The sequence below is a fragment of the Bos grunniens genome, chromosome 3 (genome assembly GCF_055505025.1).
Source record: "Bos grunniens cultivar Pamir isolate PY7600 chromosome 3, Bosgru_T2T1.0, whole genome shotgun sequence".
NCBI lineage: Eukaryota > Metazoa > Chordata > Mammalia > Artiodactyla > Bovidae > Bos > Bos grunniens.
The window spans coordinates 38189328-38206785 of NC_141167.1; the positions used below are offsets into that span (position 1 = coordinate 38189328).

The 17458-nt window shown below is 45.0% G+C and overlaps 1 protein-coding gene across 5 annotated transcripts in view; it reads right to left on the reverse strand.

The window, feature by feature from the left end:
* The window catches only part of KANK4 (KN motif and ankyrin repeat domains 4), a 75478-nt gene that overhangs the window by 39939 nt on the left and 18081 nt on the right, over positions 1–17458 (reverse strand). The window contains exon 2 of one of the 5 annotated variants that reach the window (XM_086390295.1): positions 1639–1852. The exons of the other annotated variants lie outside the window; for them this stretch is intronic. The gene's annotated coding sequence lies outside the window, so the exon portion shown is untranslated. The remainder of the gene's footprint in view (positions 1–1638; positions 1853–17458) is intronic. 5 annotated transcript variants of the gene reach the window in all.

Consider the following 17458-nt stretch of genomic DNA (forward strand, 5'->3'; position numbering starts at 1 on the left):
GCCAGCAGTATATCCCCACACTCTCTCCCTCCACACTGATTCTTTTTAATGATACCATTTTTAACCTCAAATCCAAATACAAAGAAACCTTCCTCTATTTAGCCCTGAAACTGAAACCTAGCTCTGTACTTGTGTTCCTTTCAAACGCCTCTTTATTCTGCAATAATAAAAATGCCATATTTCATCCCAGAACAGGCTGCATGCCAAAATAAATAGCACCTTGGATTTCCTTAAAAAGAAAACTTGGCTCAAAGCACAGCCTTATTGCCATGAGAATTCCTGGAGAATTCAACCTAACAAAGTCAAATATTTAGCAAGGTAGTGCACCAACAGCGATCTGTCAATCCCTGCACGACCTCTTGCAGAGGCAAAAACGCTCTTTCCAAAAGAGGAAAAAATATTACTTATACCTGGTTCCGATCTCCCCAAATGATGAGAGCTTCCCGCTTCCCCACTACAGGGCCCCACTCCTCCAAGTGGAAATGTCCCCTGTGCTAAGAATCCGGAGGCATCTGACAGAGCTGCTTAAGAGGGCTGAAGCACAGGCACCTGGGGAGTGAGACACACTCCTGGAAAAGCTTCCACCAAACGAGTTCTCCAGCGGGCTCGCTCCCCACCGACCCCAGGAAACAAAGAGATAATTCACGCTCAATAAATAACACATTAACACAATCTCATTAACACAATCTCATTAACTCCGTTCCCACATTTTTCTGCATGTGTCTGTCATTTTTGCCTGCATTGCAGCAGCTGAATCTGGAGCTTCATGAAGAAGAGAGAACTGTAAGGAGGGAAGCAGTGACCACAGTACCTTCCCTTGGCATCCTTCCCCTGCCCCAGCCTGGAGCCAGAGAAGTCACTTCTTCCCGGGGGCTCTGCTGCTGGACCGGAGCTGATTGCTCCTGAGTTCAGCACGACAGCACTGGCTCCCTAGCTGTTAAAGATTTGGTCAGGTGATCTGTGACCTTGCTGGAAAAGCAAACACTGACTTCATTTTGGCTCTCAGGAAGAGGGGACTGGGGTCAGAAAGGAATTTGATGCTCAATAAGCTGAGGATCAGAAAGGAATTTGATGCTCAATAAGCTGATACTAGATCTTGCAGAAAGAGGAAAACAGCACAGATCATTCGATTAGAAAGTTTGTTCTCAGAGCTGCTAGCAGTTTAGAGGGATGCATCTGAAGATGCTGAAATGGTACACACCTTTCTCCCTGGACTCTCCCAGAGCTAGGCGCTCAACTGGGACAGGGGTCATAATTAATTATGCTTTTCCTCCTCCCTCCCTGCAGCTGAGCAGCTCATTAATAAAATTGTTCCTAATGAGAACACAGCATCCTAAAGAGCTGAAACCCTCCACTGATGCATCTCTTTCTTCCAGTCTCTGTCTTAGAAACTTCCTCCCCCGCCCACCCACCTCCTGGATCCCACAGCGGAGCAAGGCTTCTGTGAGCAATCCCCAGACTGCTCACTGCCTCCATCAATCAGCGACTGGAAGTCTATGGGGCAGAGCTGGAAGAAACAATGACCAGTGAGTGCCTGGGGCCAGACAGGCAGCCCCCGCTTCCCACTGCTCTACGAATCTGATGCCCCAGCACTGATACGCACCCAATTCTGGCAGAAAGAGAAAGGCAAGGAAGTACCTTCTGTAAGGATCCAGCTCCAGGCAGGGCTTCCAACTGTAGCGCGGACCAGTGACTTCAGAGGGGCGGGTACAGGAGCCGGGGAGAAGGCAGCTGTGCAAGAGCAAGGTCTCAGGGTGTCCCAGCCAGCCCACTGCAGCCGCAGCTCTCTGGAGCAGAGGCAGGTGTGAGGTGCAGGCACAGACGCTCTGCAAATCTAGCACCACCACCAGACCTGAAGGAGATACAGGGGGGTGGGTGCCTTCCAAATGGGCCAGGAAAGCATCTGGGCTCCCATATACAGTCTCAGCAAAAGGATTAGAGGACCTTATCCCCTTGACCTTCCGTGGCTCTAGTCAAAGGAGGCTGTCCTTGGAAATGAAGCCCTGTCAGGAAGACATGTCGAAGCAGCTCTGACCTTTGCAGACACTGCCTGTCAAGATGTGTTCTCAGAGGCCAGGGCAGATTCCTGTTTAACCCACACTGAAACTGATGCCAGAGCTGAGTGTCACCCTGAAGTGCTGACTGCATCCAGCCCGGGACACTGGGAAGCACTTCACCTCCAGCTTAAGGCAGCCGGGCAGGGCTGAGCGTCCCCACTGGACAGGTGAAGAAAGTGAGAGACAGTGACTTCCCTTGGCTCACCCATGAGCGAATCTGGATTAAAATGAAGATTCCTGGGATAGAATTCTGTGTTTTTCCTACTACACTGGATCATACTCTTACTTTCCTTGGCAGACTCTAGAGCATCTTGCTCAAGGCAGAGGTTAACAAACTTACTGAAGGGCATGGGATGATGTGATGCACAAGGCTAGGAAACGCCAACATTCACTTGTTTCAACTGTTAAAAGTATTTAACTAGCATGCAGACCAAACCATCAAAATTTAAATCAGAAATACACTTTGCGGTTATACGAAAAAATATACAGAGGTGCAAACTGTCTCTCTGATAGCTTTTAAATGACCATCAACCATCCCCTCAGAATTAGCTAGAGAAATGCTAGAAGCATAAGACATTTCACCAGGAAGCTGAGTTAAAAAGAGCTCTCCATTCACCAGGTCCTATGACTTTCTAGCCACCTACTCTGCCTCTCTGATTTTTCTATGTGACAGAGGTAAGCCCTCCCATTTTCTCTCCCAAGATAAACTCTTCCTTATTCAAGACAAAATGGTGAGAGGCTTGCTCGCAGAACTGAGTCTTTCTTGAAGCAACTAACATTCTTCTGGGAACACTGGCCAGTTCCCATCTGTCCCCTCAAGCTCTGTTCAGCATCCCCCCACCCCGCCGAGTGCTGTAGCCAGCCTTCCTGTTTCCACTGCTCCTGTCAGCCCTCGACTGCCGCAGTTATCACCTGAATTCTAATTGCTGCCTCTGCGTCTGTCTCCCAGACCAGCATCATGAGCTCGACATTCCATAAAGGTTGTCAAACTGAACTTATCCACGATACCAATGGCTATAAACTCAGGTGACCTCTTCAGATACTCCCTTAGGTACCAAGAAAGCACCTCTCCTTTCCAACAGGTGCCAGGCCTCTCATCAGACTGAAAAAAAAAAAAAAAAACTCAGCAGAATAAGGGAAGGAAATAATAGCCCCTAGCAGTGCCATGGAGAAGGCAATGGCACCCCACTCCAGTACTCTTGCCTGGAAAATCCCATGGACAGGGGAGCCTGGTGGGCTGCAGTCTGTGGGGTCGCACAGAGTCGGACACGACTGAAGCGACACAACAGCAGCAGTGCCACAGATCAGCTTGGCTCAGGTATCAGGACAGCAGAGTCACAGGAAAATACATACACGCACACACGTATACCTCGAACCAAGTCGCCCTTCCTCCTTCAGATCTCTTTCTGAAGACAGGTAGCACTTTCAGTTCTCTGCACTCCACACAAGGTACTGGTTTAGGCACGGTGCTGACTGCCTATATCTCTAAGAGGAGAGGAGATTCTTCTGTCTTTTCTGTCTTTTGCCCTTACCCAGTACACACAGTTTACTCCATGGTCAAGCGTAAAGATGAGCAGAAACAGGAATCTTATCCCCATCTTCCAGATGAGAAAACAAAGTTGGTTCCCATGGTTACAAAGGTAAGAAAAGGCAAAGCCTGGATGCAAACTCAAATATTCTGTCTTCCACTCTAATACTCTTTCCTCTAAATCACACAGCCTGAACTGGGCATGCGGGTGAATTCAGGAGACACAGGGCTCCAGGATGTAAGCTTCAATGCTAGTGCTCTCAAGGCAGAAGGTGATCTCGCATTTAGGGAAGATCTTCATGGGAAAAGCCAACGACCTTGGAGAGGAAATCTGAGCTTCCTCTCCACAGCCTCTGGCCCTTACCATGTTGGGACACTGGCATGTCTCCACCCCTACACCTCACTCAGACACATATCTTAAGACTAGTAGCCAATTTCATGTTACCACCAAGCTACCCAGACACACTTATCCAAGAAAACTTTTCCATCAGGGATCATTTGTCTGGGGGGAGGTTTGACTCCTTTTGCAACTTAGAAACCTCCAAATTCTTTGGCCCAGGTCCCTTTTGCTCCATGATGAAGAAAAGGTAGGCATCTAAGTCAGACAAGATGGCACCAGGCAAGAGGGAAAAGAGGTGGAACTATCTGAAGAATGTGCCTTTTATCTAAGCGGTTCCTTAGGCTTTTGCACTTTGCCCAGAGAGGTCAGGTATTTGGCAGTCTGTGCGATTACACAGGGCTGGGAAGTAGCACACTGCTTAGGGACACGTACTGCTGAAACAGCTTCAGAGCAGACTGGTTACAGCCATTCTGATGGAACACAATTTCACTGGACGCAGGAAGAAGTCACTCGTGGGAGATCGGTGGGTGTAGCAGTCCAGTGGGAATGAGCTATTCAAATGACTGACCCTTTAAGGCAGATGAAAATTTCTCAGGGAGGAAACAGGGCCTGTTGCAGGGAGTGAGGAGGCTGCAGTAAACAATGTTCCTTGGAAAAAAAGAAAGGCATCAGGGTCCCAGGGAAAAGACCTCTACTCCGCATCCCTCCCCTCACAGAGATCCTTCCAGAATGCTCTTAGTCTCTGACTTAAACACACTGTAAAACTGAGACACCAGTAGACAAATAAGGAAGGGGCTGCTGCTGCTGCTAAGTCGCTTCAGTCGTGTCCGACTCTGTGTGACCCCATAGACGGCAGCCCACCAGGCTCCCCCGTCCCTGGGATTCTCCAGGCAAGAACACTGGAGTGGGTTGCCATTTCCTTCCCCAATGCATGAAAGTGAAAAGTGAAAGGGAAAGTCGTGTCCGACTCTTAGCGACCCCATGGACTGCAGCCTACCAGGCTCCTCTGTCCATGGGATTTTCCAGGCAAGAGTACTGGAGTGGGGTGCCATTGCCTTCTCCGTTAGGAAGGGGCACAAGCAACCAATTCAGGAAAGAAGAAATACCGGTGTTTACTATTAGAAAAATGTTTAACCACATGAATTAATCATCAAAAAGATGCCAGAGAAACATCAGAAGGGCATACTATTTATCTACCCTACACTGTGCCGGGCACTCTAGGTCCATTTCGAAACCAGCCAATTTAATTCCCACAATGACCCTATACAGTAGTACTGGTTATTTCCATTATCTGAGGACAAAGCTGAGGCTGAGAGCAGTTGCCCAGATACTGAGACCATCAGCGCCAAGATTCGAATCCAGGTACCGTTTTGCTTTCAACCACAGTTTGATACAGACTCTCTCACAAGTTAGAAAAACAAGTTTTTTTTGTTAAAGAGAGGTCCTCAGTGTTGAGAAGTGTGATAAGGGGACACTCTCCTCCCCTTCCCAGAAGATGGCAGCGGAGTCAGGGCAGCTGCAGCCCACATAGGGGCAGGCCTCTCCCAGCACCCAGCTTGTGTGTGCAACTGCTCTGGCTTAGTCTGTGCATGCGCACAGGCAACTGCAAAACCAAATACAACAAAATGAAACAGTGATTTCTTTTGTTGGTCTAAAAAAGTCATCACTAATATGACGTATTCTTGGAAAACAATAAATTACTGGGGTTGTTGGGGGGAGTGGGAAATCACCATCATCCCCCCATCTTGATACAACTCGTTTCATGCCCATCTATTTTGCATATTTTAACATAATTGAAGAGCAATTTGTATGGTGGCTAAGAGTCTGGACTCCAAGTCAAGAAGCCATGGCTAGAATCCCAGCTCTGCTAATGACTGGGCAACCTTGGACAAATTACTTAAACTCTCTGTGTCTTTCCTGGAGAAGGAAATGGCAACCCACTCCAGTACTCTTGCCTGGAGAATCCTATGGACAGAGGAGCCTGGCAGGCTACTGTCCACGGGGTCACAAGAGTCGGACATGACTGAGCGACTAAACTAGTAACTACTACTCTGGGCCTTAGCCGCCTCACTTGTAAAATAGGAATAGTAACACACTGTACACATCATGGATCTGTCAGGAGAATTAAACAAGATGACAGGTCAACAACTTAGAGGCTGGTATATAGTCTGTGTTTAATAAATAATACATATAGTATCTATTAACATAATGATACAAGTTTAATTATGAATTTGATTTTGTATTTAAAATTTTATCATGTAACATTTAGAAAATACAGTGATACCCGATTTATAGTGATTACTGTAAATGGCTGTGCAAGATTCCATGGACTTAAGCCTTATTTTCCAAACGCACTTCCTCCTGGAGATCATTTCATCTCAAGTTTAACCCTCCCTGCAATGCTACCCAGATCAGCCAGCCTGTCAGACAGGCCTATGTGCAGGTCTCCAGGGAATACCCCAATTTCAGGTGCTGGAACACAGCTGCCACATATGGTGATGAATGATTAAGAGCAAGGATTTCAAGGTAAGATAGACCAAGTTCAAATTCTGATTGTGTGACCCTGAGCACATTTCCTTATTCAAGAAGAGCCCAGTTCAGTACACAGCTGGGAGAACCGCACGAGATAGGTACATTTAAGTGCTTCTGCCAATGCTCAGGATTTAGTGAACACTCAGTAAATGTTAGCTATGATTACTTTTTAAAACCCACAGTGTTTTAAGCAAGGAAAGGCCAGGAATTGCATTTATTTTATTTATCTCCTTATTCCTAACAGCTGGCACGGTAGGAACACAACAAAAATGTGTTGAATTAATGAATAAATAAACAGATTAATGGATACATCATAGAGACTGCCAGAGCTGGAAAGGATTTTTTAAAAGCCTTATTTAGATATAATCTACATACCATACAATTTACCCATAAAAATTATACAATAGCTGCAGCATACTCAGAGATGTGCCAACATTGTCACAACCTAATTTTTTAAATTGTGGTAAAATATTGTTCAGTCGTTAACTTGTGTCTGACTCTTTTGGAATCCCATGGACTATAGCCTACCATGCTCCTCTATTCATGGAATTTTCCAGGCAAGAATATTGGAGTGGGTTGCCATTTCCTTCTCCAGGGGATCTTTTCGACCCAGGGTTCAAACTCGCGTCTCCTGCATTGGTAAGTGGATTCTTTACCACTGAGTCACTAGGGAAGCCCATGGTAAAATATGTTGTGTGTGTGTGCTTAGTCACTCGGTCGTGTCCGACTCTTTGTGACTCCATGGACTATACAGTCCATGGAATTCTCTAGGCCAGAAAACTGGAGTGGGTAGCCTTTCTCTTCTCCAGGGGATCTTCTCAACCCAGGGAGCAAATGTAGGTCTCCTGCATTACAGGCAGATTCTTTACCAGCTGACCCACAAGGGAAGCCCAAGAATACTGGAGTGGGTAGCCTATCCCTTCTCCAGCGGATCCTCCCGACCCAGGAATCGAACTAGGGTCTCCTGCATTGCAGACAGATTCTTTACCAACTGAGCTATCAGGGAAGCCCAAAATAAGTTAATACATACCATAAAATTTACTATTTTAACCACCTGTAAATGTAGAATTCAGTGGCTTTCACAATGCTCTGTAATCATCACTATTATCTATAACCCAAACATTTTCATCATCTCCAACATGAACTCTATAACCTATTAAAACAATAACTCCCCATTTCCTCTTGCTCCCAGCTCTGGTAAGACCTATTCTACTTTCTGTCTCTATAAACTTGCCTATTCTAGGTACCTTCTGTAAGTGGAATTATGTAATATTTGTCCTTCTATGTCTGGCTTATTTCATTTAGCATTTTCAAGGCCCATCCAAGTTGCAGCATACACCAAAATTTCATTTCTTTTGATGATCAAGTAATATTCCATCATATGTACATACCACACCTTGTTTATCCATTCATCTATCAGTTGACACTTTCGTGGTTTCCATCTTTTGGCTATTGTGAGTAATGCTGCTGTGAACACTGGTGTACAAGTATTTGTTCAAGTTCCTGCTTTCATTTATTTTCGATATATACCTAGGAATGAAACTGCTGGGTTATATGTTAATTCCATGCTTAAATTTTGAGTAACTGCCAAAGTATTTCCAAAACAGCTACACCATTTTACATTCCCACCAGCAACACATGAAGGTTCCAGTTTCTCCATATCTTCACCAACATGTTTTTTTTTTTTCAACTAAAAAAAATCACTATAGGAATCCTAGTAAGTATAGTAGGTGTGCAGTGTTAACTCATTGTGGCTTTGATTTGTATTTCCCTAATGACTAACTAATGACTTCCCTTAGAAGTGGCTTAGACAGTAAAGTGTCTGCCTACAATGTGGGAGACCGGGGTTCAATCCCTGGGTCGGGAAGATCTGGTGAAGGAAATGGCAATCCACTCCAGTATTCTTGCCTGGAAAATCCCATGGACAGAGGAGCCTAGTAGACTACAGTCCATGGGGTCACAAAGAATCAGACACGACTGAGCAACTTCACTTAATGACTAACTTATATGCAGAGTACATCATGAGAAACACTAGGCTGGAAGAAGCACAAGCTGGAATCAAGATTGCTGGGAGAAATATCAATAACCTCAGATATACAGATGACACCACCCTAATGGCAGAAAGTGAAGAGGAACTAAAAAGCCTCTTGATGAAAGTGAAAGAGGAGAGTGGAAAAGTTGGCTTAAAGCTCAACATTCAGAAAACGAAGATCATGGCATCTGGTCCCATCACTTCATGGCAAATAGATGGGGAAACAGTGGAAACAGTGTCCGGCTTTATTTTCTGGGGCTCCAAAATCACTGCAGATGGTGATTGCAGCCATGAAATTAAAAGACGCTTACTCCTTGGAAGGAAAGTTATGACCAACCTAGATAGCATATTCAAAAGCAGAGATATTACTTTGCCAACAAAGGTCCGTCTAGTTAAGGCTATGGTTTTTCCAGTGGTCATGTATGGATGTGAAGGTTGGACTGTGAAGAAATCTGAGTGCCGAAGAATTGATGCTTTTGAACTGTGATGTTGAAGACTCTTGAGAGTCCCTTGGACTGCAAGGAGATCCAACCAGCCCATTCTAAAGGAGATCGGTCGTGGGTGTTCTTTGGAAGGAATGATGCTAAAGCTGAAACTCCAATACTTTGGCCACCTTATGCGAAGAGTTGACTCATTGGAAAAGACTCTGATTCTGGGAGGGATTGGGGGCAGGAGGAGAAGGGGACGACAGAGGATGAGATGGCTGGATGGCATCACTGACTTGATGGACATGAGTTTGGGTGAACTCCGGGAGTTGGTGATGGCCAGGGAGGCCTGGCGCGCTGCTATTCATGGGGTCGCAGAGTCGGACACGACTGAGTGACTTAACTGAACTGAACTGAATGACTAATGATTATTGAGCATCTTTTCATGTGCTTATTGACCATTGGTATATCTTCAACGGAGAAATGTCTATTCAAGTCCTTTGTCCGTTTTTTAATTGGGTTGTTTGTTTTTGTTGTCAGAGTTCTTTATCACATATCTGATAATGGGTTAGTATCACTAATATCATTAACCCATAATCAGATATGTAATTTGCAAATATTTTCTTCCATTCTGTAGGATATCTTTTTGCTTTCTTGACAGTGTTCTTTGATACACAAAGGTTATGAAGTTCAATTTATCTATATTGTTTTTTGTTGCCTGTGCTTTGGTATCATGTCCAGGAAATTATTGCCAAATTCACTGCCATAGAAATTTTCCTCAATGTTTTCTTCTAAGAGCCATATAGTTTTAGCTCTTAAGTTTAGGATTTTGAACCATTTTAAGGTCATTTTGAACCATTTTGAGGCTTAAGATAAAGGTGTCATTCTTAGGAATGTGAATATACAAATATTCCTGGAACTCATTATTGAAAAGTCCACAATCAAATTTTAGAACATTTTCATTACCCTCAAAGGAAATTTCATACATGGGATTTCATTTTTATAAGGAATTAGGAACATAATAAATTATTAAGAATTAATAAACCTTGGCATTCATACATGAAAATTAGTTTATTAGAAGAATTTACTGAGAATATTAATTCTCTGTTCTACAAAAGTATGACCTCCATCCATCAGTAAACAACACTGCAGAACTAGGGTGTACGCATGCAGGCAAAGAGCTGGAAATCCTGCACTTTTCAGGAAGGGTGCTTTGTTATTACTGCAAAAGATATTTGCTGTGTTTTTTTGGGCTACCCAGCACCATGTGAACACCCTTCCTATGTCTGGGTTATTTCCTTCCTTAGGAGTTCTACATCTTCAGGGTAGAGCACAGAATTTACAGTGCCAGCCTCTTTTACAGTTAGGACCCCATTGTGGGACCTGCGCTCAACATGCAGAGCCTCCCAGGCCAGGCCTCAGCTTGGAAGTGCCCTGGAAATCCAGGGCTGAAGGCAAGCAGTCCTGGGGAGGGTGGTGGAGTGACTTGACATCCTCTAATAAATTCCTCTTTGACGTAAACTTGCTAGAATCAGTTCTGTTGTTTGCAACTGTGACCCTTGACTGCTACAATGAGGCATCAGCGTTGGCTGGGTTTTTAATTGTTCTATTCCATTAATTTACATTACTTGGAAAATTACCCTTCAGAGTTCCTGCTGATTGTTTTGTCCTGAGGATTTACTGCATGACCATGTCGATTATTTTTCTCTTCCCCTTTGTCCTTTATTACCAAATTCTTTCTCACCCAAAAGTGAGAATCAGTGGGCTCAGTGGGCCACAAGATCTTTCACTTGGCCAAACTGGGCCACAGTCCAAAGAGCTTGGAACCACAACTGGGAGTAAATCAAGGAATTCAGCCTCTTCTCCTCCCTCCTGGGTCACTTCAGTGAAAGTATCATAATAAGCACATGTACACCCTCTGCAGTGGGCTGCCCCTGAACCTACCCTCTTTGGGCAGCCCCCACTCCCAGCATCACGGTCTTGATCAGGATCCAGCGGAAGACTTCATAGGCATCAGGCTGGCTTCAGAACACGGCTGCAGGTGCAGACACTTGAGGGCTTGTGTGGGCTGCGGCATCTGCCTTCTGGGTTGGGAGGAAGATTTTTCTTGGCACAAGGAAGTCCGTTAAACAAAACTGAACCTGATAAGTCATCTCCAGATACCTGGGTGAAGCCAGTGATGTTTCCAAACTTTCCAGGCAAGTTGGAAGGCTTTTTATTATTATTTCACAAGGTCCCGCCTGGCCCTCTAGCTAACACAGTCGATAAAGGAGCGGGCACCTGCGATGTGGGTCAGACAAGGGCGATGAGCATTCAACCTCAGCAGCATGTGGCTGAAGACAGGCTGGGTGTCATTAAAGATGGAGCAGAGAGAGGCAGTGAGAGAAGAAGGGCTCGAGAAACTTCTATCAACCTAAACTTTCCTTGTTGATTGGTTCATTGCCAGTGTGCCACATGGCAATACAAAGGAAGGTTATACGCTATTCTGGTTTAGGTTTTGTTTTGATGAGTTTTGTTTTAAAGTCATTAAGGAAAGGTGTTTCCAGAACTGACATCCCATGTTTGTATCACCCCATAGCAGCTCAAAAGTGTCATAAAATGGTTACACATTGGGAACATATAACAGGTAGACATTCATTGAAAGTGAAAGTGTTAGTCGCTCAGTTGTGTCCAACTCTTTGAGACCCCATGGACTGTAGTCCACCAGGTTCCTCTATCCATGGAATTCTCTAGGCAAGAATACTGGAGTGGGTTGCCATTCCTTTCTCCAGGGGATCCTTCCAGCCCAGGGATTGAGTGTGAGTCTCCTGCATTGCGGCTGAATTCTTTACCATCTGAGCCACCAGGGAAGCCCAGACTTCCATTCAGTTTAGTTCAGTTCAGTCTCTCAGTCGTGTCCAACTCTTTGCAACCCCATGGACTGCAGCATGCCAGGCCTCCCTGTCCCTCACCAACTCCCGGAGTTTACTCAAACTCATGTCCATTGAGTCAGTGATGCCATCCAACCATCTCATCCTCTGTCATCCCCTTCTCCCACCTTCAATCTTTCCCAGCATCAGGGTCTTTTCAAATGAGTCAGTTCTTCGCATCAGGTGGCCAAAGTATTGGAGTTTCAGCTTCACCATCTGTCCTTCCAATGAATATTCAGGATGGATTTCCTTTAGGATGGACTGGTTGGACTTTCATTAGGTAACTCCAATTTAAAAAACACACACACACACACACACAAAGATGTTCACATTTTTTCTTCCAGTCAGATTTTAGGAGTTTTTTTTTTTTTTAATTGAGGCCCCTCTTTTATACTTTTGGGTCTCCTTTAGGGCACTAGCTCAGAGCAATGCAGGTGGTGGAGTGTGCAATTAGTCCTTCTGATGATCTGCTGTTGTCTGCACCTGAAGCCGAGAAACACAACACAGGACCTTGGACCTTATCTTCATTTACTAACGGGGAAACTGCAGCTCAAGGAGTTGCCCATACCATACAGCAAGGCCAAGGTCAGATTCTGCCCCCTAGCTGCCTGCTTTCCTTTATAAACCTCGTGCTGATGGCCCTGGTCTGCAGGGTAGCATTGTAGAACACCACATTGATGGTTTCTTTGAAAACAAACAATGTGGCTGGTGTCCCCAGTTTATACAGAGGATAATGCACCGATGTGGGTAAATTGAGCAGGTGACCTTTGCTTGCAGCCTCTAGCCACAGGCAAAGTGTGATGCACAGCAATGGAAATAGTTGCCACTGGCAATTAGGCACATCTTGTGCACTGGGTCCTTGACCCATCCTCATTCAGCCCTGGAATGGTACTAGCTCAACTCCCCTGTAAATGAAGTAAAGATGGCCACCTCATGGCCCGGCCTCAGCTCAGGATGTGTTCAAAGAAACAGCAGTTAAGTAGAAAAAAATGAATTGGAGGCAGTCCAAAGCTTCACTGCAGTCTCTAGAGAAAACACGAAAGGGGAAGTGCATTCTTAGCACAAAGCCAAAGTCTTAAAGTTTTTCTTTCCTGTCTCTGCTCTTCTCAGTATCTATTTCCAGCAAAGCAACTGCTCCAGCAGCCGTGTGCTCTGTTCCCCAGCATCCCTAAGCAAACTCTCCACCTGGCTCTTCCCTCCCTCCCCTCCCTCACCTCTGGCATCCACTCACCCATCCTCTGCCATCTCTCTCTCTCTTCTTGTCACAGTCCTAATACTGGCTCCATTTGTCCAGAGATTTCTCGTCACTGGATGACCCCAGGTGGCATAATAATGGAGGGGCAAGAGCCAAGCAAGCTATGCCAGAAGTTTTCTTAGAAGGGAATTACTTGAAAGCTCTATGGGCAAAGAAATTTTGAATACTTATGCATTTACATTTTTAATTCCCTGTCACATCCATTTTACAGATTCAAAAACTGAGGCATCATCATCATAATAGTCACTACTCCTATTGTTATAATGATAAAATTATTGTTAGCCAGACACTGTCCAATGTTGTACAGTGATAATGTTCAATTTCATAATGACCATATTTGGTAGGTACTATTATATCCTTTTCACAAATGATAGGCTCAGGACATAAAGCTAGTAAGCTGCAGGTTGGAATTCGAATGGAGATATGTCTCACTCTAGAAACCAAGCTTTAAACCACAGTGTTCTCTGCTTTTCAGGTTTTAGTTCTGCAGTTGTTTGTGAAGTGAGTTGCCGGTGGAGTCAGAATAGAAAGAGAAGGAACAAGACAGGATTTAGCAAAGGAACAAATTTACCGTTTAATTCCATCACCACTCATGCTCATTAAATATAGGATCATTATTAACATATAAACAACATTTGGGGGGGTGCAATAGGTCTATAAATAAGATGCATTTATTTGCAAAGGACTAGACTAAGAAATGCAGTGACATCCTGCTTAACTTAAAATTATTTAATCAATACAATACAATTACTTTTCAAATAATCTTTGAAAGTTCCAAGGAGTCTTGAAACATTTAATTGCTATTTAATCAGATAGCAGCAGTCAAATTACACAGATGTCAATTTTAGAGAAAATGCTCTTTGCAGATCTATTGCTCTGTCAAAATTTCCATTGCAAGCATGTATTTTCAGAGTTTTAGGTTACAAATTAATTTCCTTTCTTTTTTGTTCACAGGGGTGAGGGTGATGTGGCCGCTGCAGGGCTTCACAGCTCCTTTCTCATGTAACTTAGGAAAGAGATGCCTTTCCTGAGAGTGGAACATTTCCCCCCAAAGCAGTAGGATGCTGCTGCCAAAAACTTAGTGCAGGACCCAAGTCCAGCCCAGATTCCCCTTAATGGCTCCACATATATAAACCAGGAGCAGCCTTGGGCCAAGACGTGAGCCAGAAGTTTGCCTGGATCCTACTCACATCCACTACACCTATTCTGAGGAACCCATGAAGTGAAGGCAATAGATAAGAATGGAACAAATACCCAGAGAAACCCATAAGTCAAAAAGACTCATGCACTTTGCACCCTAATCTTCACTGCAGCACTATTTACAATAGTCAGGACATGGAAGCATGGAAATGTTCTTCCAGAGAGGAACAGATAAAGATGTGGTACATATATGCAATGGAATATTACTCCACCATAAAAACAAATGAAATTGAGTCATTTGTAGAGACATGGATGGACCTAGTGTCTGTCATACAGAGTGAAGTCAGAAAGAGAAAAACAAGTATCATATATTAACACATATATGTGGAATATAGAAAAATGGTATAGATTTATTTCCAAAGAAAAAGAGACACAGACATAGAGAATAAACATATGGATTCCAAGGGAGAAGGTGGGGGGGGTGAGATGAACTGGCATATTGGGACTGGTGTACATGCACTAACAATATTATGTATAAAACAGATAACTAATGAGAATCTACTGCATAGCACAGGGAACTCTACTCAATGTTCCATGACCTAAATGGGAAGGAAATCCAAAAGGGAAGCAATTTGTGTATATATGTGGCTGATGCGCTTTGCTGTACAGTAGAAACTGGCACAACATTGCAAAGCAACTATATTCCAATAAAAAAAATTTTTTTTTAAAGACTAGAACAATGAATACAAAAATCAGGATCTCTGGGACAGGAATCAATGTTTTACAAGCCCTCCAGGTAATTTTTAGGCACTCTATAGTTTGAGAAGTCCTGCTCTAACTTACTTTTTTTTTTTTTTCATTTTTTTTAATAAATTTTATTTTATTTTTAAACTTTACATAATTGTATTAGTTTTGCCAAATATCAAAATGAATCCACCACAGGTATACATGTGTTCCCCATCCCGAACCCTCAAAACACTTTGGGACTCAGTTCAGTGCTTCTCAAACAGTATTACGCACATCCAACACCAACAGATCTTGATAAAATGCAGATGCTGAGTCAGTGCGGGTGGGGTAGGGCCTGAGAGTCTGTATTTCCAACAAGCTCTCAAAAGACACTGATGCTGCAGATCCCAGCACCAAGAAGCCAGCCTGTGATGGGTGTCTGTCCGGTTGGGAAGTGATGGGAAGGTATCCAACAGACCTCAGCATAATTCCTCACTTCGTGCTTGCAAGCTATGTGACCTTGGCCATGTCACTCTACCTCGGAGCCAGTTTCCTCAGCTATGAAAGGGTATAGACAGTAGCACACACCTTAGAGGCTGATGTTCTGATGGTAACATGCCTGGACTTAACACAGCATCGGCATGCAGAAAACACTCCAAGATAAGCCGTGGTTGCTGTGGTGTCTGAGGGAAGGAAGGGACTAGTAAGTGCTCAATAGTTGTTCCTTGTATGGTCATTATTCATTGAGAGCTGCCATGTGGCAGGACAGGCCCTGTCCCAGGCAGCACCATACCACTTCCTCCTCCCCGATGGCTCTGTGTGCGAGGTCAGGTGTCATTTGTCCTGTTCTGCAGATTAGGAAGCTGAAGTTCAGAGAGCTTGAGGAACTTGATTCAAGTCACAAAGACAGTGAAAGGCAGAGCTAAGGCTGAATCAGGTCTTCCTGCTAAGTTTCTATGCCCAGACTGAGGCATGCTTCTGCCCACACCGGCCTGCAAGCCTAGGTGGGGGGAATGGTGGTGAGCTGAAAACACGTACCTCTCGGGGGTGATACTATGCAAGACTAGGTGGTAGAGGGGGCGGACAGGCAGGGCAGACAGAGTCCTTGAGGTGGGAGTGCTGAGCTGCGAAGGGACATCAGGCCCCAGAGAAGGAGTGGGGCCAGGCTTCACAAGAATGTGGACACCCAGCAATAAGGAACTTGCTTCCCTGGTAGCTCAGATGGTAAAGAATCTGCCTGCATTACAGGAGACCCAGGTTCAATCCCTGGGTCGGGAAGATCCCCAGGAGAAGGAAATGGCAACCCACTCCAGTATTCTTGCCTGGGAAATCCCACAGACAGAGGAGCCTGAGGGCTACAGTCCATGGGGTCACAAGGAGACACGACTGAGCAACTAACACTTCACTTCAATCAGGAATAGAGCCTCAAACGGATGAGGGCTGTGTCCCTCATGCCCAGGACAGTGATGACCCATACCCGTGCTCCTTGAAGATGTCACAGTGACATGAATCAATTGATGGATGAATTAATATTTCAAAGGCAGCAACTGATTTGGAATTGGTAGACAGGATGTGTTAGAGTGGAGAGAGATTTTCACTTCTGGACTTTTCCCCTTTAAAAGGGGAGCAGTTCCAAATAGAAGAACAACAGGAATATTTCCCTTGGAGGGCAGCCAGCGCACACAATGCCTCCTTTTCTTCCCAGGGCAGGAGGCGTTAGAGGCCCAGGCCCTGGGCAGGCGTGTGCAGCCTGGAGCCTGCCCGACATACTTACCCACTTGTGCTCTGGAGCACAAAGCCCCCTGCCTGCCAAGCCCAACACAAATGCCTCCTTCACCGCAGCCCTCTGCTGGGTGCAGTGTCAGCAGCTGCTGCCTTTGAAAGTCCCCCTCCAGGGCTATAGTGAGGCTCTTGTGGTGGGGTGTCTCCACTACTGTGTAGAGACAGGAAGTAGTGATGCTTTCTCAACCATCCAGTCTGCTTTGCAGGCCATGAGGCATGGAGTTAAACAGCCCAGCAGTTTGAGAGAAGGAAAGGGAAGCTTCCTGTTCAAACAGCAGCCTCTCTGAATGATGTTCAATTAGCCACTGATCAGAAACTATTCTTCAGGCCCAGGGATAGGTTCGGTGGATTCACAGATGAAGAAGCCAGGGAATAAAGATCCTTCAAGGAATTCATGGTTCAAAACAAGAGGTGAAGACCTAAACAAAGACACATGGTGTCACAGCAGTGGGCAAAGGCATGATGGAGGACCACGAAAGCATCACAGTGCAGTATCTCGGCTGGGTTTTGAAGGATGAATAGAAGTTCGCCAGGTAGGCTGGGAAAGCAGCCCTCTATCCCAGAAATGAATACGGGTACACTGGGCTTGAGGAATGACCAGTGCCCCGGGCCTAACGTGCAGGTATGAGGGGCCCAGAAGGAAGAAGGCAGGAGCTGGAGGTCAGCTCGTTTTATTCTGCTAGAGAGTTGGAAAGTTGCAAAGGTTCTTCTACAGGGAATAAACCAGATGAA